The sequence below is a fragment of the Coregonus clupeaformis genome, chromosome 8, assembly GCF_020615455.1.
Source record: "Coregonus clupeaformis isolate EN_2021a chromosome 8, ASM2061545v1, whole genome shotgun sequence".
In the NCBI taxonomy this organism is placed as follows: Eukaryota; Metazoa; Chordata; class Actinopteri; order Salmoniformes; family Salmonidae; genus Coregonus; species Coregonus clupeaformis.
In genome coordinates, this window is record NC_059199.1 from 58,848,534 (window position 1) to 58,871,704 (window position 23,171).

The following is a 23,171-nucleotide window of genomic DNA, read 5'->3' on the forward strand; positions in this document are numbered from 1 at the left end:
CATAACTTACATTACTATGAAGCGGCTGCCGTGGAGATGGACAGAGCATTGGGTGCTGAAAGTAGGCTAATTCCAGAAGGCCTAATTCATTAAAACAGTCTTCATTTTAATTAGACTTTAGGCAACTAACAACAAGAGGGCTTTGTGTTGGAGCCTATTTCTTCATATTCAAGAAACAAGAGGTAGGCCTACCTGTTTGACAGAATTAATTATAGTCTACTATCCATAGAGTTAGCCAATTCCTTCAGTCACCGTGCACTCCTTAAATATCTCAGTGTCAGTGAAGGGCTTGGTGTGTTAAGTTAAAAAACAGGGCTCGAATTGAAGGGGTTTGTGAGGGTATTGTGGCTTAAAGCATAGTCCTACCCCTTGTTAGCTTAAGATTTCGAAAAAATGTAATGGACCTGATTTATATAAAGCGATCTATAATGACGCTTTAGTCCGCAATGCTAAAAACAAGCTGTCAAATTCCGGGGAAAGACGTGACTCCGATGCATATGGGATATCTCCCGAGTGGCGCAGTGGTCTAAGGCAAAAAAAGAAAAACCCTTGAATGAGTAGGTGTTCTAAAACTTTTGACCGGTAGTGTATTAAACAACTACTAACTCAAAATCAGTCAGGAGCAAACCAGGTAGCCTTATTTAGGCTATAGCCCGCCATTTAAGAAATAAAGTGTGAAGCATTGTGACACGCTACAGACTGGCAGGAGAGCTCAGCATTTCAACAACAACACATGCTTTCGTCCAGGTCTGGGAGGAGATCCCTCAGGAGACCATCCGCCACCTCATCAGGAGCATGCCCAGGCGTTGTAGGGAGGTCATACAGGCACGTGGAGGCCACACACACTACTGAGCCTCATTTTGACTTGTTTTAAGGACATTACATCAAAGTTGGATCAGCCTGTAGTGTGGTTTTCCACTTTTAATTTTGAGGGTGACTCCAAATCCAGACCTCCATGGGTTGATACATTTGATTTCCATTGATAATTTCTGTGCGATTTTGTTGTCAGCACATTCAACTATGTAAAGAAAAAACTATTTAATAAGATGATTTCATTCATTCAGATCTAGGATGTGTTGTTTAAGTGTTCCCTTTATTTTTTTTGAGCAGTGTATATTCCCACGCCCTAATCGCAGTAAACGCTATTATATTTTGTTACAATAATATAATGGAATAAAATGGAATACATTTGAAAATGACAGTTTTCCCAAATGAAAGAAAGTTACAGGTGCATCTGGGCTACCTGATGCTATGCGGCTGCTGTGTTAAACAACAAATGGCTTTTTCTCAAATTCATTGATGATCAGATACTTCAGTTGTAACTGGGTATGTAGCGTTTTTTTTGTTGTTGTATTTTTTTGTATTTTTTACAGTTGATAGAAAACCTTAGCACTGTTCCAAACTTAGACTATCCTCTTTTTTTAACAATAGCCTGTATAGAAATCAAAACGTCTCCAGTGCTGCGCTCATTCGTTGTCATGCTCTGTTGTGGTTTTAAAAATGATTCTGCTCGTCTCCAGTCGTGTAAAATGATGTAGAATTGCATGAAATGCGTTTTATAAAAGGCAATTTTTTCTCGGCCCGCAAATAATACATTGGTTTTATTATAATGGAGATCTTTTCACCCCTACCCTTGTCCGCGGTGGTCTGCGAATCCACAATTGCCATACAAGTCATTGCTTGTATGATAGCCTGCTGGCGCTCTTTGATGATGCGTGCCCACGCACAGGGATGCAGGGAGCCTTGCCAGCCGATGACTTAGCTCACGGAAAGAGGAGAGTCACTCCTGACTCCTTAGATAACAGCAAGACGAAAACAGAAGAAAATAAATCCTAGTAAAAGTAGAGTATCTTTGTGACTAGAACATTGGTTATGCCAACAGTACAGCCCATCGCTTGAGATTAGTGTCACGGACCAACGGTAAGAAATTCCCCTCGCAGTGGTATTGTTCCTGTTCCGTGAGACGGGATTGTGTTATAATATTACCCCTCTTTTATTTGTTTTAGTTTTCTCCGATTACACAGATGGATTTCCCTGGCAGAAATATCTTACAGTATACTCCAGTGTTACCTAAACTCAGTCCTCGGGATCCCAAGGGGTTCATGTTTAGTTTTTTTGCCCTAGCACTACACAGCTGATTCAAATAATCAACTAATCATCAAGCTTTGATAATTTGAATCAGCTGTGTAGTGCTGGGGCAAAAACCAAAACATGAACCCCTTGGGGCCCCGAGGACCGAGTTTGGGAAACGCTGGTATACTCCCTTCGCTCTCTCCCCGTCTCTCTCTTTCTCTCTCTCTCTCTTTTCCCTCTCCCCTCTCTTTCCCTCTCCCCTCTCGTTCCCTCTCCCCTCTCTTTCCCTCTCCCCTCTCTTTCCCTCTCTCTCCCTCTCCCTCTCTTTCCCTCTCCCCTCTCTTTCCCTCTCCCCTCTCTCTCTCTCTCTCTCTCGCTTTCTTTCTCTTCTCTCTACAGCTTGAGTCTCATTTTTCATGATTATCACGGAGCATCACACACTCCCCCACAGAGAGCAACTGGAGACGGCCCATGGGTGTGTATGTATGTATGTATGAGAGTGTGCGTGTGTGTGTGTGTGAGGGGGCGAGAGAGGAGGGGGCTGGCGCTCTGCAGTGTTCTGAAACTCCTCACTGTCCAATCAGGATTCAAGACACCCAACCGGCAGAAGACTCTCAAAGTCTTGACTCTCTCACGCTGGAATTAACCAGGCTCCCATGCTGTCTGTTCTGATTTCATCACCTGGACTCCACCCATCAGATCTGCATGCCAAAAGCCCTTCCGCTTCCCGATTCTCTATCCTTCCCTCAAAGTGCACACTTGCACACTTTCTCACATGGATTTAACAATGGTGTAAACACACTCACATGCTTTTAAGTCCATGACAGGAAGTGTGCAAGTGTAATTGGGACTTTGCCCACTCTGCCTTGGAGAACGTTCTGGACTGGAGGGGCCTGCTTGCAGCCTCATCGTCCTGTCTGACTGGGCTGGGACTGCAGTGTTTATTAACTGGCTAGGAGGTGCTTCCTGCTCTCAGAAGTGTGGATGTGTGAGGGGGGGAGGGAGGGAGGGAGGGAGGGAGGGAGGGAGGGAGGGAGACAGGGTCTGTGTCCCAAATGGCACCTACTCCGTATGTAGTGGACTACATTCGACCTGAACCCTATGGGCCTTGGTCAAACACAGTGAACTATTTTGGGAATAGGGTGCCATTTGGGAAACATCCAGTGCTTTAGATGCTACAGTAGGATGTGAGCGAGGGAGGGAGACGGTTCTTCTTTAGATGCTATATGAGTCAGCCTGCACTAGGAGCAGGGAGAGTACAGTGAGGGTGAGTCACAAATGCCACCCTATTGCCTATGTAGTGCACTACTTTTAACCAGAGCCCTATCAAAAGTTGTGCACTATATAGGGAATAGGGTGTCATTTGTGATGCATGAATCCATCTCCTCCATAGCCTGAGGGACAGTTCATTTAATTTCCACCTGAGTAGAGCCTCTAATGCGGCAGTTTAGATAATCATCCCATCGCTGAGCTGATGAACACACCACCACCACGGAGACACACTGTCACATCAGAGGGAGGGTGGGAGGCTTCCTGTCAGTGTTTTTTATTTTTATTTTTTAGGGGGTAGATCAGCTTTAATATTGCAGATAGATTGTAACTTCCATCAATGTAATTGTCTGCATCACTTCCAATCCCCCATATGTTATTTTTTTCTTTCTCGCATATATATATATATAAATACAGTCTATAATTTTAATGGTAGGTTTATTTGAACAGTGAGAGACCGAATAACAACAAAAAACATCCAGAAAAACTAATGTCAAAAATGTTATAAATTGATTTGCATTTTAATGAGGGAAATAAGTATTTGACCCCTCTGCAAAACATGACTTAGTACTTGGTGGCAAAACCCTTGTTGGCAATCACAGAGGTCAGACGTTTCTTGAAGTTGGCCACCAGGTTTGCACACATCTCAGGAGGGATTTTGTTCCACTCCTCTTTGCAGATCTTCTTCAAGTCATTAAGGTTTTGAGGCTGACGTTTGGCAACTCGAACCTTCAGCTCCCTCCACAGATTTTCTATGGGATTAAGGTCTGGAGACTGGCTAGGCCACTCCAGGACCTTAATGTGCTTCTTCTTGAGCCACTCCTTTGTTGCCTTGGCCGTGTGTTTTGGGTCATTGTCATGCTGGAATACCCATCCACGACCCATTTTCAATGCCCTGGCTGAGGGAAGGAGGATCTCACCCAAGATTTGACGGTACATGGCCCCGTCCATCGTCCCTTTGATGCAGTGAAGTTGTCCTGTCCCCTTAGCAGAACCCCCCCCCCCCCCAAAGCATAATGTTTCCACCTCCATGTTTGACGGTGGGGATGGTGTTCTTGGGGTCATAGGCAGCATTCCTCCTCCTCCAAACACGGCGAGTTGAGTTGATGCCAAAGAGCTCGATATTGGTCTCATCTGACCACAACACTTTCACCCAGTTCTCCTCTGAATCATTCAGATGTTCATTGGCAAACTTCAGACGGGCCTGTATATGTGCTTTCTTGAGCAGGGGGATTTCAGTCCTTCACGGCGTAGTGTGTTACCAATTGTTTTCTTGGTGACTATGGTCCCAGCTGCCTTGAGAACATTGACAAGATCCTCCCGTGTAGTTCTGGGCTGATTCCTCACCGTTCTCATGATCATTGCAACTCCACGAGGTGAGATCTTGCATGGAGCCCCAGGCTGAGGGAGATTGACAGTTCTTTTGTGTTTCTTCCATTTGCGAATAATCGCACCAACTGTTGTCACCTTCTCACCAAGCTGCTTGGCGATGGTCTTGTAGCCCATTCCAGCCTTGTGTAGGTCTACAATTTTGTCCCTGACATCCTTGGAGAGCTCTTTGGTCTTGGCCATGGTGGAGAGTTTGGAATCTGATTGATTGATTGCTTCTGTGGACAGGTGTCTTTTATACAGGTAACACGCTGAGATTAGGAGCACTCCCTTTAAGAGTGTGCTCCTAATCTCAGCTCGTTACCTGTATAAAAGACACCTGGGAGCCAGAAATCTTTCTGATTGAGAGGGGGTCAAATACTTATTTCCCTCATTAAAATGCAAATCAATTTATAACATTTTTGACATGTGTTTTTCTGGATTTCTTTGTTGTTATTCTGTCTCTCACTGTTCAAATAAACCTACCATTAAAATTATAGACTGATCATTTCTTTGTCAGTGGGCAAACGTACAAAATCAGCAGGGGATCAAATACTTTTTTCCCTCACTGTGTATGTATGAAATATATATATATATATATATATATATATATATATATATATATATCCTTAAAAATATATACAGTGGGGGAAAAGTATTTAGTCAGCCACCAATTGTGCAAGTTCTCCCACTTAAAAAGATGAGAGAGGCCTGTAATTTTCATCATAGGTACACGTCAACTATGACAGACAAATTGAGATTTTTTTTCTCCAGAAAATCACATTGTAGGATTTTTAATGAATTTATTTGCAAATTATGGTGGAAAATAAGTATTTGGTCACCTACAAACAAGCAAGATTTCTGGCTCTCACAGACCTGTAACTTCTTCTTTAAGAGGCTCCTCTGTCCTCCACTCGTTACCTGTATTAATGGCACCTGTTTGAACTTGTTATCAGTATAAAAGACACCTGTCCACAACCTCAAACAGTCACACTCCAAACTCCACTATGGCCAAGACCAAAGAGCTGTCAAAGGACACCAGAAACAAAATTGTAGACCTGCACCAGGCTGGGAAGACTGAATCTGCAATAGGTAAGCAGCTTGGTTTGAAGAAATCAACTGTGGGAGCAATTATTAGGAAATGGAAGACATACAAGACCACTGATAATCTCCCTCGATCTGGGGCTCCACGCAAGATCTCACCCCGTGGGGTCAAAATGATCACAAGAACGGTGAGCAAAAATCCCAGAACCACACGGGGGGGACCTAGTGAATGACCTGCAGAGAGCTGGGACCAAAGTAACAAAGCCTACCATCAGTAACACACTACGCCGCCAGGGACTCAAATCCTGCAGTGCCAGACGTGTCCCCCTGCTTAAGCCAGTACATGTCCAGGCCCGTCTGAAGTTTGCTAGAGTGCATTTGGATGATCCAGAAGAAGATTGGGAGAATGTCATATGGTCAGATGAAACCAAAATAGAACTTTTTGGTAAAAACTCAACTCGTCGTGTTTGGAGGACAAAGAATGCTGAGTTGCATCCAAAGAACACCATACCTACTGTGAAGCATGGGGGTGGAAACATCGTGCTTTGGGGCTGTTTTTCTGCAAAGGGACCAGGACGACTGATCCGTGTAAAGGAAAGAATGAATGGGGCCATGTTATCGTGAGATTTTGAGTGAAAACCTCCTTCCATCAGCAAGGGCATTGAAGATGAAACGTGACTGGGTCTTTCAGCATGACAATGATCCCAAACACACCGCCCGGGCAACGAAGGAATGGCTTCGTAAGAAGCATTTCAAGGTCCTGGAGTGGCCTAGCCAGTCTCCAGATCTCAACCCCATAGAAAATCTTTGGAGGGAGTTGAAAGTCCGTGTTGCCCAGCGACAGCCCCAAAACATCACTGCTCTAGAGGAGATCTGCATGGAGGAATGGGCCAAAATACCAGCAACAGTGTGTGAAAACCTTGTGAAGACTTACAGAAAACGTTTGACCTGTGTCATTGCCAACAAAGGGTATATAACAAAGTATTGAGAAACTTTTGTTATTGACCAAATACTTATTTTCCACCATAATTTGCAAATAAATTCATAAAAAATCCTACAATGTGATTTTCTGGATTTTTTTTCTCATTTTGTCTGTCATAGTTGACGTGTACCTATGATGAAAATTACAGGCCTCTCTCATCTTTTTAAGTGGGAGAACTTGCACAATTGGTGGCTGACTAAATACTTTTTCCCCCCACTGTATTTCCCTTTATTACTTTCCAACCCCACCACCCCTTCCCTAATTGGAGTAAACTAGTGAACAACAATGCTTAGGCCTCTACTTCCAGCTTATACATACTATATACGGTATCTCACAAAAGTGAGTACACCCCTCACATTTTTGTAAATTTTTAAGTATATCTTTTCATGTGACAACACTGAAGAAATGACACTTTGCTACAATGTAAAGTAGTGAGTGTACAGCTTGTATAACAGTGTAAATTTGCTGTCCCCTCAAAATAACACAACACACAGCCATTAATGTCTAAACCACTGGCAACAAAAGTGAGTACACCCCTAAGTGAAAATGTCCAAATTGGGCCCAAAGTGTCAATATTTTGTGGCCACCATCATTTTCCAGCACTGCCTTAACCCTCTTGGGCATGGAGTTCACCAGAGCTTCACAGGTTGCCACTGGAGTCCTCTTCCACTCCTCCATGACGACATCACGGAGCTGGTGGATGTTAGAGACCTTGCACTCCACCACCTTCCGCTTGAGGATGCCCCACAGATGCTCAATAGGGTTTAGGTCTGGAGACATGCTTGGCCAGTCCATCACCTTTACCCTCAGCTTCTTTAGCAAGGCAGTGGTCATCTTGGAGGTGTGTTTGGGGTCGTTATCATGTTGGAATACTGCTCTGCGGCCCAGTCTCCAAAGGGAGGGGATCATGCTCTGCTTCAGTATGTCACAGTACATGTTGGCATTCACGGTTCCCTCAATGAACTGTAGCTCCCCAGTGCCGGCAGCACTCATTCAGCCCCAGACCATGTCACTCCCACCACCATGCTTGACTGTAGGCAAGACACACTTGTCTTTGTACTCCTCACCTGGTTGCCGCCACACACGCTTGATACCATCTGAACCAAATAAGTTTATCTTGGTCTCATCAGACCACAGGACATGGTTCCAGTAATCCATGTCCTTAGTCTGCTTGTCTTCAGCAAACTGTTTGCGGGCTTTCCGCTGTATGGTCTTGGCCACCGTGCTGCAGCTCAGTTTCAGGGTCTTGGCAATCTTCTTATAGCCCAGGCCATCTTTATGTAGAGCAACAATTCTTTTTTTCAGATCCTCAGAGAGTTTTTTGCCATGAGGTGCCATGTTGAACTTCCAGTGACCAGTGTGAGAGCGATGACAACAAATTTAACACACCTGCTCCCCATTCACACCTGAGACCTTGTAACACTAACGAGTCACATGACACCGGGGAGGGAAAATGGCTAATTGGGTCCAATTTTGACATTTTCACTTAGGGGTGGACTCACTTTTGTTGCCAGCGGTTTAGACATTAATGGCTGTGTGTTGAGTTATTTAGAGGGGACAGCAAATTTACACTGTTATACAAGCTGTACACTCACTACTTTATAATAATAATAATAATAATACTTTACATTGTAGAAAAGTGTCATTTCTTCAGTGTTGTCACATGAAAAGATATACTCAAATATTTAAAAGAATGTGAGGGGTGTACTCACTTTTGTGAGATACTGTACATTTTATGGACACAGTCAATTTTACAATAATTCTATTTAGTTTGTTTTTACTCCTGAACTTCCTCTACCCTCAACCTCTCCGATCATTTTCATGATGTCCATCCGGTTTGCTTCTATATGCCATATCTTTCTAACTGTGCTCTTTCACAAAAGCTCTCAACCTATAACCTATATACTTATTATGGACACAGTATGCTTACATTATTAGTTATCTTGTTGTTATTAGTTCTTGTTAGTTGTTATTAGTCCCATCCTTCAACTCCATTCAACACCTCCCATCTATCTCTTAACACCATCCATATTGGATTTCTATTTGCCATATATTTTTCAACTGTACTGTGATGTTTTACAAGAGTTCTGAACCTTTCTATTCTCATTGTTTCTACAGATTGTAAATTGAAAATAAACATTTTTGATAAAAGTATTATTATATTATTGATTGATTGACTATGACTTTTCAGATAACCCAGTAATGCTATCTGCAGGGTTAGCTCCAGCCAGGTAAATATTGCAATCCTTTAGCCATTCCTGGACCTGTGTCCAAAAGCAAGCTACAAATGGACAGTACCAAAACAAATGATCTAATGATTCTGTCTCTTCGCAGCAAAATCTGCAGAGCTGGGAAGATTGTATCCCCCATACAGTGGGGAGAACAAGTATTTGATACACTGCCGATTTTGCAGGTTTTCCTACTTACAAAGCATGTAGAGGTCTGTAATTTTTATCATAGTTACACTTCAACTGTGAGAGACGGAATCTAAAACAAAAATCCAGAAAATCACATTGTATGATTTTTAAGTAATTAATTTGCATTTTATTGCATGACATAAGTATTTGATACATCAGAAAAGCAGAACTTAATATTTGGTACAGAAACCTTTGTTTGCAATTACAGAGATCATACGTTTCCTGTCGGTCTTGACCACTGCAGCAGGGATTTTGGCCCACTCCTCCATACAGACCTTCTCCAGATCCTTCAGGTTTCGGGGCTGTCGCTGGGCAATACGGACTTTCAGCTCCCTCCAAAGATTTTCTATTGGTTTCAGGTCTGGAGACTGGCTAGGCCACTCCAGGACCTTGAGATGCTTCTTACGGAGCCACTCCTTAGTTGCCCTGGCTGTGTGTTTCGGGTCATTGTCATGCTGGAAGACCCAGCCACGACCCATCTTCAATGCTCTTACTGAGGGAAGGAGGTTGTTGGCCAAGATCTCGCGATACATGGCCCCATCCATCCTTCCCCTCAATACGGTGCAGTCATCCTGTCCCCTTTGCAGAAAAAGCATCCCCAAAGAATGATGTTTCCACCTCCATGCTTCACGGTTGGGATGGTGTTCTTGGGCTTGTACTCATCCTTCTTCTTCCTCCAAACACGGCGAGTGGAGTTTAGACCAAAAAGCTCTATTTTTGTCTCATCAGACCACATGACCTTCTCCCATTCCTCCTCTGAATCATCCAGATGATCATTGGCAAACTTCAGACGGGCCTGGACATGCGCTGGCTTGAGCAGGGGGACCTTGCGTGCGCTGCAGGATTTTAATCCATGACGGCGTAGTGTGTTACTAATGGTTTTCTTTGAGACTGTGGTCCCAGCTCTCTTCAGGTCATTGACCAGGTCCTGCCGTGTAGTTCTGGGCTGATCCCTCACCTTCCTCATGATCATTGATATGCCACACAAGGTGAGATCTTGCATGGAGCCCCAGACCGAGGGTGATTGACCGTCATCTTGAACTTCTTCCATTTTCTAATAATTGCGCCAACAGTTGTTGCCTTCTCACCAAGCTGCTTGCCTATTGTCCTGTAGCCCATCCCAGCCTTGTGCAGGTCTACAATTTTATCCCTGATGTCCTTACACAGCTGTCTGGTCTTGGCCATTGTGGTAGAGGTTGGAGTCTGTTTGATTGAGTGTGTGGACAGGTGTCTTTTATACAGGTAACGAGTTCAAACAGGTGCAGTTAATACAGGTAATGAGTGGAGAACAGGAGGGCTTCTTAAAGAAAAACTAACAGGTCTGTGAGACCTGGAATTCTTTCTGGTTGGTAGGTGATCAAATAATTATGTCATGCAATAAAATGCAAATTAATTACTTAAAAATCATACAATATGATTTTCTGGATTTTTGTTTTAGATTCCGTCTCTCACAGTTGAAGTGTACCTATGATAAAAAATTACAGACCTCTACATGCTTTGTAAGTAGGAAAACCTGCAAAATCGGCAGTGTATCAAATACTTGTGCTCCCCACTGTATAAATAACATTCTATTGGTAGCAATAATTTTATATAATAATTTAAATTGATTTTTTTTTAGTTTTGAATCCGGCGTCGTTTTGCGTATCAGTTCATAAACACATTTTAGTCATTTAGCAGACGCTCTTATCCAGAGCGACTTACAGTTTTAGTGAGTGCAAACATTTTTCATACTGGCCCCCCTGTGGGAATCGAACCCACAACCCTGGCGTTGCAAGCACCATGCTCTACCAACTGAGCTACAGGAAGCCACTATGCCATGGGATCGGTACGTCAAAAATCTCTTCCCAACTATTTTGCAATCTATATGGGATGGCTGTCAAACCTTTGATCCTTAAATTAAACTGGTATACTTTGTTATTTATCACAGTTTTCTTTAACCAATTATGTTCTTTAATGCAAGGCCGACAGACAAGTTCCTTACATTTTCCCCCTTCCACTTTCCTCTTACATTTTTGCGGTAATGCTGCAATTATTTGGTTGTAATTTGGGGTAGAGCAGACATTTCCATATGTTTTTGTTAGCTGCATGTGCGACATAACTCCACCAGTCCTACCTATGATATCATTTACGAAGATTATACCTTTTCTTTTTTATTTGTCAAAGAAAAATGTTTTTTTTATCAATTAGTATATTCGAGTTTAACCACAATATTTGTTGCATTATTTGTTCTGTCGTTTCTGGAGGATTAAATTGAAATTGGAACCAACTTTCTATGACTTGTTTTAGTAATAGTGATATTTGGGAGATGATTTCCTTTTCAAATAACTGAAAGTGTGAGGTTGTAATCTGAATAAAGGGAAAAAGGCCATTCTTGAATATTGGGTGAGACAATCTTACTAATTTGCTAGAGAACCAGTTCGGATTTAAGTATAACTTTTGTATGACTGAAGCTTTTAGTGATAGGTCTAATGCTTTAATATTTAATCATTTCTGTCCTCCGAATTCATATTCATTATATAAATAGGCCCGTTTAATTTTGTCTGGCTTGCCGTTCCAAATAAAATGGAATATTTTTTTTCATATAATTTTAAAAAACTGTTCGCTAGGAATAGGCAAGACCATAAGCAAATAGGTAAACTGGGATAATACTAAAGAGTTAATCAAGGTGATTTTTCCACAAATTGACAGGTATTTACCTTTCCATGGTAGCAAGATCTTATCAGTGTTTGTGAAACAGGCGTTAGATTTTATGGGTGGGTGTCTTTCTTTCCATGTTTGTTTATGTTTATGTTAGAGAGGATTGACTTTATGTCTATATCTGTGTATATTGGGTCGGTTTATGGAGTTTCTGTGTGTGTGTGTGTGTGTGTGTGTGTGTGTATGTATGTGTTTGGCCAGTCGGTGCAGTCTGAAGGTGGATTGTTTACCATTAGTCTCAGAGTTCCAGTCACGAAGAAGCTGTTCTGGTGTTGTGAGGTGTGTGTGTTGTGAGGAGAAGAGAGGCGAAGTGAGCGCCCCCGTTATTCAAACAGAATAATCAAACCCCATCAACCAGGCCCCCCCCTCTTCCCCTCCCCTCCCCAACCCACCCCAGCCCTGTCTGTCCTCCCCTCCAGCCCTCCACCCCTCTCCTTCCCCTCCCCAACCCACCCCAGCCCTGTCTGTCCTCCCCTCCAGCCCTCCAGCCCTCTCCTTCCCCTCTCCACACGCACAACTTACATAACATTATACATTTTGGATGGGATATAATATGAAGACGAGAGCCTTGAAAGACAGGTTACTGTTTTCCTCTTCTTCACTCTCTTCCTCAGCCCATGGGGGGGGGGGAGAGAAGTTTTTAAAGGTAATCTTTAATATATACATTTTTTTTTGGGGGGGGGGGTTAGATCAGCTTTAATATTGCAAATATATTGTAACTTCCATCAATGTAATTGTCTGCATCACTTCCATACCCCCATATGGAGAAGAAGTTAGCAAGTGTTGGTCACACTTATGTAGCTAAGAAATTGTGTGCATTTGTGTGTGTGTGTGTGACTTCACCATGGATACATTATTGATGCTGTGATTTGCGTGCACCTCTTTTATTACCTTCCGTATTTTGAGAATAGATCTGAAGTTATTAAGCCTTCTAAAAATTGATCTGAAGTTAATAAACATTTAAAAAAATTGATTTGAAGTTATTAAACCTTTTAAGAATAGATCTGAAGTTATTTAGCCTTAAAATAGATATGAAGTTATTAAACCTTTTAAGAATAGATCTGAAGTTAAGCCTTTTAAGAATAGATCTGAAGTTAAGCCTTTTAAAATAGATATGAAGTTATTAAGCCTTTTAAAAATTGATCTGATTATTTAAAAAAATTTTTTATGAAGTTATTAAACCTTTTAAGAATAGATCTGAAGTTATTAAGTCTTAAGAATAATCTGAAGTTGTTAAACCTTTTCAAAATAGATCTGAAGTTAAGCCTAGATCTGAAGTTATTAAACCTTTTAAGAATAGATCTGAAGTTATTAAGCATTTAAAAAATGTATCTGAAGTTATTAAACATAAAAAATAGATTTGAAGTTATTAAACCTTTTAAGAATATATCTGAAGTTAAGTCTTAAGAATAATCTGAAGTTATTAAACCTTTTAAGAATATATCTGAAGTTAAGCCTTTAAAGAGTAGATATGAAGTTATTAAGCCTTTTAAAAACAGATCTGAAGTTATTCAACATTAAAAAAAAATAGATTTGAAGTTATTAAACCTTTTAAGAATAGATCTGAAGTTATTAAGCCTTTTAAAATATATATGAAGTTATTAAGCCTTAAAATAGATATGAAGTTATTAAACCTTTTAAGAATAGATTGGAAGTTAAGCCTTTTAAGAATAGATATGAAGTTATTAAGCCTTTTAAAAAGAGATCTGTAGTTATAACGCCATTAAAAAATTGATCTGAAGTTATTAAGCCTTTTAAAAATTGATCTGAAGTTATTAAACATAAAACACATTTTTGAAGTTATTAAACCTTTTAAGAATAGATATGAAGTTATTAAGCCTTTTAAAAAGAGATCTGAAGTTATAACGCCATTAAAAAATTGATCTGAAGTTATTAAGCCTTTTGAAAATTGATCTGAAGTTATTAAACATAAAACTATTTTTTAAAGTTATTAAACCTTTTAAGAATAGATCTGAAGTTATTAAGTCTTAAGAATAATCTGAAGTTATTAAACCTTTTCAAAATAGATCTGAAGTTATTAAGGCTTTTAAAAATAGATCTGAAGTTAAGCCTAGATCTGAAGTTATTAAACATTCTAAGAATAGATCTGAAGTTATTAAGCCTTTTAAAAATAGATCTGAAGTTATTAAGGCTTTTAAAAATAGATCTGAAGTTAAGCCTAGATCTGAAGTTATTAAACATTCTAAGAATAGATCTGAAGTTAAGCCTTTTAATAATAGATCTGAAGTTAAGCCTTTTAAAATAGATATTAAGTTATTAAGCCTTTTAAAAATAGATCTGAAGTTATTACGCCTTTAAAAAATGTATCTGAAGTTATTAAACATTTAAAAAATAGATTTGAAGTTATTAAACCTTTAAGAATATATCTGAAGTTAAGTCTTAAGAATAATCTGAAGTTAAGCCTTTTAAAATAGATATGAAGTTATTAAGCCTTTAAAAAATAGATCTGAAGTTATTAAACATTTAAAAAATAGATTTGAAGTTATTAAACCTTTTAAAAATAGATCTGAAGTCAAGCCTTTTAAAAATAGATTTGACATGATTAAGCTTTTTAAGAATATATCTGAGGTTAATAAGCCTTTTCAAAATAGATCTGAAGTTATTAAGCCTTTAAAAATTGATCTGAAGTTATTAAACATAAAAAATAGATTTGAAGTTATTAAACCTTTTAAGAATATATCTGAAGTTAAGTCTTAAGAATAATCTGAAGTTATTAAACCTTTTAAGAATAGATCTGAAGTTATTAAGCCTTTTAAAAATAGATCTGAAGTTAAGCCTTTTAAGAATATATCTGAAGTTAAGCCTTTTAAGAGTAGATATTAAGTTATTAAGCCTTTTAAGAATAGATCTGAAGTTATTACGCCTTTTAAAAATAGATCTGAAGTTATTAAACCTTTTAAGAATAGATCTGAAGTTATTAAGCCTTTTAAAATAGATATGAAGTTATTAAACCTTTTAAGAATAGATCGGAAGTTAAGCATTTTAAGAATAGATATGAAGTTATTAAGCCTTTTAAAAAGAGATCTGAAGTTATTAAACATAAAACTATTTTTTGAAGTTATTAAACCTTTTAAGAATAGATTTGAAGTTATTAAGTCTTAAGAATAATCTGAAGTTATTAAACCTTTTCAAAATAGATCTGAAGTTATTAAACCTTTTAAAAAATAGATTTGAAGTTATTAAACCTTTAAGAATATATCTGAAGTTAAGTCTTAAGAATAATCTGAAGTTAAGCCTTTTAAAATAGATATGAAGTTATTAAGCCTTTTAAAAATAGATCTGAAGTTATTAAACATTAAAAAAATAGATTTGAAGTTATTAAACCTTGTAAAAATAGATCTGAAGTCAAGCCTTTTAAAAATAGATTTGACATGATTAAGCTTTTTAAGAATATATCTGAGGTTAATAAGCCTTTTCAAAATAGATCTGAAGTTATTAAGCCTTTAAAAATGGATCTGAAGTTATTAAACCTTTTTAAGAATAGATCTAAGTTATTACGCCTTTTAAAAATAGATTTGAAGTTATTAAACCTTTTTAAGAATAGATCTGAAGTTATTAAGTCTTAAGAATAATCTGCAGTTATTAAACCTTTTCAAAATACATCTGAAGTTATTAAGCCTTTAAAAAATTGATCTGAAGTTATTAAGCCTTTTGAAATTAGATACCAACGAGACATTAAAAACTGTAATATCTTATGTTTCACCGAGTCGTGGCTGAACGACGACATGGACAACATACAGCTAGCGGGCTATACACTACATCGGCAGGATAGAACGGCTGACTCCGGTAAGACAAGGGGTGGCGGTCTGTGTATATTTGTAAACAACAGCTGGTGCACAAAACCAAATACTTTTTCATAGCTGTCTATTTACCACCACAAACCAATGCTGGCATTAAGATTGCACTCAATGAGCTGTATAAGGCCATAACTAAACAGGAAAACGCTCATCCAGAGACAGCGCTCCTAGTGGCCGGGGACTTTAATGCAGGGAAACCAAATCCGTTCTACCTCATTTCTACCAGCATGTTAAATATGCAACCAGAGGGAAAAAAACTCTAGACCACCTTTACTCCACACACAGAGACGCATACAAAACTCTCCCTCGCCCTCCATTTGGCAAATATGACCATAACTCTATCCTCCTGATTCCTGCTTATAAGCAAAAACTAAAGCAGGAAGCACCAGTGACTCGGTTAATAAAAAAGTGGTCAGATGACGCAGATGTTAATCTACAGGACTGTTTTGCTAGCACAGACTGGAACATGTTCCGGGATTCTTCGGAGAGCATTGAGGAGTACACCACATCAGTCACTGGCTTCATCAATAAGTGCATCGATGACGTCGTCCCCACAGTGACCGTACGTACATACCCCAACCAGAAGCCATGGATTACAGGCAACATCCGCACTGAGCTAAAGGGTAGAGCTGCCGCTTTCAAGGAGCGGGACTCTAACCCGGACTCTTATGAGAAATCCCGCTATGCCCTCCGACGAACCATCAAACAGGCAAAGAGTCAATACAGGACTAAGATTGAATCGTAATACACTGGCTCTGACGCTCGTCGGATGTGGCAGGGCTTGAAAACTATTACAGACTACAAAGGGAAGCACAGCCACGAGCTGCCCAGTGACACAAGCCTAACAGACGAGCTAAACCACTTCTATGCTCGCTTCGAGGCAAGCAACACTGAAGCATGCATGAGAGCACCAGTTGTTCCAGATGACTATGTGATCACGCTCTCCGTAGCCGATATGAGTAGGACTTTTAAGCAGGTCAACATTCACAAGGCCGCAGGGCCAGACGGACTAACAGGAGCATGTGCTGACCAACTGGCAAGTGTCTTCACCAACATTTTCAACATGTCCCTGACTGAGTCTGTAATAGCAACATGTTTCAAGCAGACCACCATAGTCCCCGTGCCCAAGGACACTAAGATAACCTGCCTAAATGACTACCGACCCGTAGCACTGACGTCTGTAGCCATGAAGTGCTTTGAAAGGCTGGTCATGGCTCACATCAACACCATTATCCCAGAAACCCTAGACCCACTCCAATTTGCATACCGCCCCAACAGATCCACAGATGATGCAATCTCTATTGCACTCCACACTGCCCTTTCCCACCTGGACAAGAGGAACACCTACGTGAGAATGCTATTCATTGACTACATCTCAGTGTTCAACACCATAGTGCCCTCAAAGCTCATCACTAAGCTAAGGATCCTGGGACTAAACACCTCCCTCTGCAACTTGATCCTGGACTTCCTGACGGGCCGCCCTCAGGTGGTAAGGGTAGGTAACAACACATCTGCCACGCTGATCCTCAACACCGGGGCCCCTCAGGGGTGCGTGCTCAGTCCCCTCCTGTACTCCCTGTTCACCCATGACTGCATGGCCAGGCACGACTCCAACACCATCATTAAGTTTGCCGACGACACAACAGTGGTAGGCCTGATCACAGACAACGATGAGACCTGGCCGTGTGGTGCCAGGATAACAACCTCTCCCTCAACGTGACCAAGACAAAGGAGATGATTGTGGACTACAGGAAAAAAAAGAGGACTGAGCATGCCCCCATTCTCATCGACGGGGCTGTAGTAGAACAGGTTGAGAGCTTCAAGTTCCTTGGTGTCCACGTCACCAACGAACTATCATGGTCCAAACACACCAAGACAGTCGTGAAGAGGGCACGACAAAGCCTATTCCCCCTCAGGAGACTGAAAAGATTTGGCATGGGTCCTCAGATCCTCAAAAAGTTATACAGCTGCACCATCGAGAGCATCCTGACTGGTTGCATCACTGCCTGGTATGGCAACTGCTCGGCCTCCGACCGCAAGGCACTACAGAGGGTAGTGCGTACGGCCCAGTACATCACTGGGGCCAAGCTTCCTGCCATCCAGGACCTCTATACCAGGCGGTGTCAGAGGAAGGCCCACAAAATTGTCAAAGACTCCAGCCACCCTAGTCATAGACTGTTCTCTCTGCTAACGCACGGCAAGCGGTACCAGAGCGCCAAGTCTAGGTCCAAAAGGCTTCTCAACAGCTTCTACCCCCAAGCTATAAGACTCCTGAACAGCTAATCATGGCTACCCGGACTATTTGCACTGCCACCCCACCCCCACCCCATCTTTTTACGCTGCTGCTACTCTGTTAATTATTTATGCATGGTCACTTTAACTCTACCCACATGTACATATTACCTCAACTACCTCAACTAGCCGGTGCCCCCGCACACTGACTCTGTACCGGTACCCCCCTGTATATAGCCTCCCTACTGTTATTTTATTTTACTTCTGCTCTCTTTTTCTCAACACTTTTTTGTTGTTGTTTTTGTTAAGAAATACATGCATTGTTGGTAAAGGGCTGTAAGTAAGCATTTCACGGTAATGTATACACCTGTTGTTTTCGGCGCATGTGGCAAATACAATTTGATTTGATTTAATCTGAAGTTATTAAGTCTTAAGAATAATCTGAAGTTATTAAACCTTTTAAAAATAGATCTGAAGTTAATCCTTTTAAAAATAGATCTGAAGTTATTAAACCTTTTTATTTTATTTCCAGAACTTAACATGAAGGCAGAGGACAAGTAAAGAACAGTTTGCTTGAGTTCTTATTCCCCACAACAACCCACCACAGACTCCTGACTTCAATGCTGTTCTGACCTTCTCTGACTACTGACTGTATCCTAGTGAGGTGTATGTGTGTGCGTGTGGAGTGCACAATTGGGAAATGTTCCTCCATTACCAGTGAAGTTCACATGCAAAACACACCAGCGTCTCATTACGCATGTTTCCATCACTGAGTACGTTTACATGCACAGTAATAATTATATATTAAACTGACTGTCAGTAGGCAGATTATGCAAAGGTCATGTAAACACCTTACTCTGTTTATCTTAATCGGTTTAAGGTCAAAATCGAAGTTAAGCACATGCCGATTAAAACACCTGGTTTTCTGATCAATCTTTTGAATTATTATGACATGTAAACGCCTTATTAGCTGTTCCAGCGGTGTTTTTGATCTGCTGCACGTGCTAGCACCAGCCGAGTGAGCCTCCCTCTTTAGCTGCAGTGAGTTTGGAACAACTGAATGTATGCGTCTTAGAAGTAGTTTTCACATACAAACTGTATATGTCCGAACTCAGAATCAAATATGCTTCCCAAAAATAACATGGTAGCAGTGGTAGAATGTTTATTTTGATTGGCGATTTTCTGCATTTATCAGAGTGCCATCAGGTAGCCTAGTAATTTCAGATGTGTCCATGTAAACAGGATTATTAGGGAAATCGTTCTTCTTGCAAAGCATGTAAACGTTTTAATCGAACTATTATATTAATCTGACTATCCACAATAACCGCATTATTGTGTGCATGTAACCATACTTACCAATTATTCTTCCTCAGCAATGTTCCCTCTAAACTGCGCTTGTGCGCACCTCCTCCAGGACTGCTGCACAGAAGAAATGCCAAGCCGGGCAGAGACACAAGAGATTGAACTTCACTGAGTTCACCCCATTAGTTTGCACTATATAGATCAACGTTTTTTTCTGTGATCGAATCATCCTTATATCAGCCCCTTTTCAATGCAACAAAACAAAACAAATCTAACTTTGCAAGATTGATTTTGTTGTGGGCAGAGCCAGAGTGCAACGGAGGAGAATTCTACTGCCGGGTAGATATCTATTACAGCCCACAAGCTGTCTTTCCATCACCCGCGAGTGAATGCGCTTTTCAGTTCAGATCAGAGCGCAGAGCCGCGCGTTTGCATATTTGTTGATATTCTTTGCTAGTTAGCGAGTTATTAGCCCAGTTATAGATAAGTATAGGTCAGCAAAGGGGAGTTACTGCTTCCTACAAGAACACAAAAAGTGTAGGTTTATGTTACATTTCAAGCTGTCTTTGAAAAGCCAGTCAGGTAAAAAGCTTATGTCTTAATGGGGCAGTGTTGTATTTTGAGACAGGCTTGAATATGCAAATAAGCCAACATGTAACCTACATTGTCCAATTCTCTGGATGGTAAAAAATAATTAATATTATTGGTTTCTTGCATCATACAATGCAATTTACAGTCAGCTATTTGGCCCATGGTGTTACAGAACAAGTAAAAAATTATTAATGTCAAGCCCTTCACAATGTAAAAAACGTTTTTAAAAGTCTCATGCAATGTAGGCCTGCATTGAACACCACATATAGGCTACTATATATTTCCATGTGAAAATGTTATTGGTTTTGTTGATAGGCCTACATTATGCTCAAATAGCCACAATAGCCTATTGTTTCCGCTCACAAGACCTAAAACCCACCAAGCTGCTAGCTGCTAGCTGCTACCGCACAGCACGCAGCCACACAATGACATTTGTCAGTAATTCCCACATGCACTCTTTCTCATTGCTTGGGATTAAAGAGTTGTCAGCTTTTTTGAAAAATTCATACTGTATGTAAGGTCCTCTCTCATTTTTTTTCTCTCTCTCTCTCTCTCTCTCTCTCTCTCTCTCTCTCTCTCTCTCTAAACAAAAGTGAAATAAACAACACATATTAACAGTAAACATTACACTCAGAAGTTCCAAAAGAATAAAGAAATTTCAAATGTCTTATTCTGTCTATATACAGTGTTGTAACAATGTGTAAATAGTTAAATTACAAATGGGAAAATAAATAAACATAAATATGGGTTGTATTTACAATGGTGTTTGTTCTTCACTGGTTGCCCTTTTCTTGTGGCAACAGGTCACACATATTGCAGCTGTGATGGCACGCTGTGGTATTTCACCCAGTAGATAAGGAAGTTTATCAAAATTGGGTTCGTTTTTCGAATTATTTGTGGATCTCTGTAATCTGAGGGAAATATGTGTCTCTAATATGGTCGTACATTTGGCAGGAGGTTAGGAAGTGCAGCTCAGTTTCCACCTCATTTTGTGGGCAGTGTGCACATAGCCTGTCTTCTCTTGAGAGCCAGGTCTGCCTACGGCGGCCTTTCTCAATAGCAAGGCTATGCTCACTGAGTCTGTACATAGTCAAAGCATTCCTTAAGTTTGGGTCAGTCACAGTGGTAAGGTATTCTGCCACTGTGTACTCTCTGTTTAGGGCCAAATAGCATTCTAGTTTGCTCTGTTTTTTTGTTAATTCTTTCCAATGTGTCAAGTAATTCTCTTTTTGTTTTCTCATGATTTGGTTGGGTCTAATTGTGTTGTTGTCCTGGGGCTCTGTGGGGTCTGTTTGTGTTTGTGAACAGAGCTCCAGGACCAGCTTACTTAGGGGACTCCAAGTTCATCTCTCTGTAGGTGATGGCTTTGTTATGCAAGGTTTGGGAATCGCTTCCTTTTAAGTGGTTATAGAATTTAACGGCTCTTTTCTGGATTTTGATAATTAGCAGGTATCGGCCTAATTCTAATCTGCATGCATTATTTTGTGTTTTCCGTTGTACACAGAGGATATCTTTGCTGAATTCTGCATGCAGAGTCTCAATTTTGTGTTTGTCCCATTTTGTGAATTCTTGGTTGGTGAGCGGACCCCAGACCTCACAACCATAAAGGGCAATGGGTTCTATAACTGATTCAAGTATTTTTAGCCAGATCCTAATTGGTATGTTGAATCTTATGTTCCTTTTGATGGCATAGAAGGCCCTTCTTGCCTTGTCTCTCAGATTGTTCACAGCTTTGTGGAAGTTACCTGTGGCGCTGATGTTTAGGCCGAGGTATGTATCGTTTTTTGTGTGCTCTAGGGCAACGGTGTCTAGATGGAATTTGTATTTGTGGTCCTGGCAACTGGACCTTTTTTGGAACACAATCATTTTTGTCTTACTGAGATTTACTGTCAGGGCTCAGGTCTGATAGAATCTGTGCAGAAGATCTAGGTGCTGCTGTAGGCCCTCCTTGGTTGGTGACAGAGGCACCAGATCATCAGCAAACAATAGACATTTGACTTCAGATTATAGTAGGGTGAGGCCGGGTGCTGCAGACTGTTCTAGTGCCCTCGCCAATTTGTTGATACAGTATCTCACAAAAGTGAGTACACCCCTCACATTTTTGTAAATATTTGAGTATATCTTTTCATGTGACAACACTGAAGAAATGACACTTTGCTACAATGTAAAGTAGTGAGTGTACAGCTTGTATAACAGTGTAAATTTGCTGTCCCCTCTAAATAACTCAACACACAGCCATTAATGTCTAAACCGCTGGCAACAAAAGTGAGTACACCCCTAAGTGAAAATGTCAAAATTGGGCCCAATTAGCCATTTTCCCTCCTCGGTGTCATGTGACTCGTTAGTGTTACAAGGTCTCAGGTGTGAATGGGGAGCAGGTGTGTTAAATTTGGTGTCATCGCTCTCACACTCCCTCATACTGGTCACTGGATGTTCAACATGGCACCTCATGGCAAAGAACTCTCTGAGGATCTGAAAAAAATAATTGTTGCTCTACATAAAGATGGCCTGGGCTATAAGAAGATTGCCAAGACCCTGAAACTGAGCTGCAGCACGGTGGCCAAGACCATACAGCGGTTTAACAGGACAGGTTCCACTCAGAACAGGCCTCGCCATGGTCGACCAAAGAAGTTGAGTGCACGTGCTCAGCATCATATCCAGAGGTTGTCTTTGGGAAATAGACGTATGAGTGCTGCCAGCATTGCTGCAGAGGTTGAAGGGGTGGGGGTTCAGCCTGTCAGTGCTCAGACCATACGCCGCACACTGCATCAAATTGGTCTGCATGGCTGTCGTCCCAGAAGGAAGCCTCTTCTAAAGATGATGCACAAGAAAGCCCACAAACAGTTTGCTGAAGACAAGCAGACTAAGGACATGGATTACTGGAACCATGTCCTGTGGTCTGATGAGACCAAGATAAACTTATTTGGTTCAGATTGTGTCAAGCGTGTGTGGCGGCAACCAGGTGAGGAGTACAAAGACAAGTGTGTCTTGCCTACAGTCAAGCATCTCTGTTTCTACCTCCCCTGTCGTTCGGTGACCACATACATGCTCCTCTTTGGGTAGCCATGTTTTTTTTATGTCTGCCGGTTTCTATTGCCAATTGGTGGTCACTCAGCCTGTACTTGGTAAGGATCTGTCTCTGCTTCGTATCGCTGACAGAGTAGAGATAATCAGCCAATTCATATTCTCTGTTCAGAGCCAGATAGCAATTTAGTCGACTTTGGGATTTTGTTTCGTTTTTTCCAATGTTGTAAATATGAGTCCTTTGATTGGTTCATGATTTTGTTTATTTGAATTATTTCTTTTGAAGCAGTGCTGGTGTCAGCTTGGTTGGTTCGGTCCAACACCAGCTGACTGAGAGGGCTCGTTTCTGGGCTC